Here is a 2,469-nt window from a genome sequence, read left to right as displayed (position 1 = left end):
GTACCTGGATGGAACTCTGGGGTGCTCTACCATTGAGCTATATCCCCAGCCCTTTTTATTTTGAAACAGGGTCTTGCTAAGTTGCCCATCCCTGAACTTGCAGTCCTGCTGCCTCAGCCTCCTGAAGAGCTAGGATTACAGGCATGCACCAATGTGCCTGGCTGGCTTTAATTTTTTTAAATCCCTAATAGAGCATTGCAGTTATAGCTCTGTTTTCTGACTTATTAAATTTTATAGAGTAATAGAGTAATTAATTATACAGACACTTCCCGGGAAAAGTGGTTTTGAGACCTTGTAATGCCCCAACAAAAGTGACAGTTTTGTGGCCACTCTCAGTTCTTGATCTTCTCTCCATAAAGAACAGAGGAAGAGTTCCTAGAGCGAGTGAACAGGAAGCTGGCTCAGACCAGCCCCAAGAAAGACCTGTTGACCACAAAGCCCTGCCACTGTGAGGAAATCCTGAAACTAGTGCTCTCACCACTCACCCAGCACTGCTTGGTCGTTGGAGAAACCAACTGTGCATTTTATTACCTGCTGGAGGCTGCTGCTGCCTCCTTGGACCTGTCTGATAATTACATGGTGAGCAAGCTCAGCTCTCTACTCTTGAACTGAGCCTTTTTACTTTGGGAATTTGATTGAGAGTGCTTCCTGTCAAGTAGGAATAGAAAGTGGAAGAAAATGGGAGAGAGAGAAGCTGGAGGGATTTAGGAGAAGACATGAAATGGGAATGTGGTGAGAGAGAGCACTGACCCACACTGGCCCTGCCCTTGACTTGCACAGCAGGCTGGGCCCTCACTCTACCTCAAAATCCCAAACTTGATTCAAATTCAGATCTTGACCCTCATCCTAACCTTATCCAGCATCATCCTAACCTTACCCCCAGCACCATCCTAATCCTAATGCAGTTTCTTCATCCTTTGTTTGAAGGCTTTCTTTTATTTAAGGAAGGCAAGCAGTCTTCTGGGCCAACCCTCAGCATTCTCGTTCTTGAAAAAGCACAAAGTGAAGATTTGTCAGTTTGAGGAGGCCACTTTCTGCAGGCTTCGGTCAGAGGTGAGGATGAGCATAACCTTGAAGTTTTGTTTTTTCTAAGAGTTACCCTATTTTTTAAATTCCATCATGTCTTTTTTTTCTGTATGGTTGTAAATGTGATAATGTGATAAAAGTTGGATATATTTTATAGAATTATATGTTATATAGAAAATGAAATAGCCCCCACTCATCCCACATCACTCCCATCATAGTTAAAAATTTGATCTGTAGTCTGCCAACTATACACAATCATGTTATTTTTCAATTATATCATTTTAATAGGATCATATTCCATATTCTTTTTCTTCTGCAGCTAATTTTACTTTTCATAGTACAATTTATTCTACTTGCATATGTGCATACTTATTTATCCATCAAATAATTGCAACTGCCAAGTACTCCAAGTATATTGTATGGATAGAGCATAGTTTATTCCTTTTATTCATGTGAATTTATGTTGTCTCTAATTTGGGGGTTGAAAATTGGTGTAGTGAATATTCTTGTTACATCTCTCTCTTCCCTTTCTGTAGGAACTTCTTTGAGAAGTTCCCAAACGTAGAAATGCTAAGGCAGAAGATATGGACAATTTTACACTTACTAAATATATCACCAAATTGACCACCAAAACTATTATATAAATTTGAATTTTTCCCATTTCTTCATATTCTTAACAACATCAGATATTATCAGTCTTTTCTAAACTTGCTAATTCCTAGACAAGTTATATTGTGTTTTAATGTGTACCTCTTATTTATTAAGGTTCTTTGTTATGTTCATTGATTATTTCTGTTTATTTTCTGCGAATTATCCATTTATGTTCTTTGCCCTCTGGAGTAAATAAACTAATTTAAGATAAACATTAAGATAATCTGGTTATGAGCTTAAATATATAGGCCTTTGTAGATTAAAGAGAATATTAGAGTTTACCAGTGTTGCATTATTTTTGCTTCAATGAAGTGGTCTTTGGAGTAAAGTTAAACATTTTTTTCCTTTTATGGAAATAAATTATTTGTCATTTCTCCCAAGATTGTTCAAGAATCACATAAACTTCATCACTTTCTTGGGAGATTGAGCCTTAGAACATGAAGTTATAGGATAACCTCAAGGTAGTTTTGAAACCCAACACCTACATCCACATCTCTGGTAGTACAACCTATTTAAGAAGGAGAGATATAGGATTTTCTATAGATGCTTTCTGGCAGCTGAGAGTATCTGAGTCTCTGCCCAAATGATGATGCCATCTCAATCTAGCCAGCACCACTTTCTTTCAAACTGTCTCTACTGCCCACTGACAGATGTGTAGGCCATGAGAAAAGAAGGTGCTTTCTCCAGAATTCTGTTTTCTCACCCCTTTAATGCTTATTGCCCTCCTGGTCCTTGTTTTTGTGACTTCTGACCAGGCTGTTCTCCAACTCAGTTCACTCTAGCACCTCAGTG

This window comes from Urocitellus parryii, chromosome 8, assembly GCF_045843805.1.
Source record: "Urocitellus parryii isolate mUroPar1 chromosome 8, mUroPar1.hap1, whole genome shotgun sequence".
Lineage (NCBI taxonomy): Eukaryota > Metazoa > Chordata > Mammalia > Rodentia > Sciuridae > Urocitellus > Urocitellus parryii.
This window is presented reverse-complemented; position numbering follows the sequence as displayed.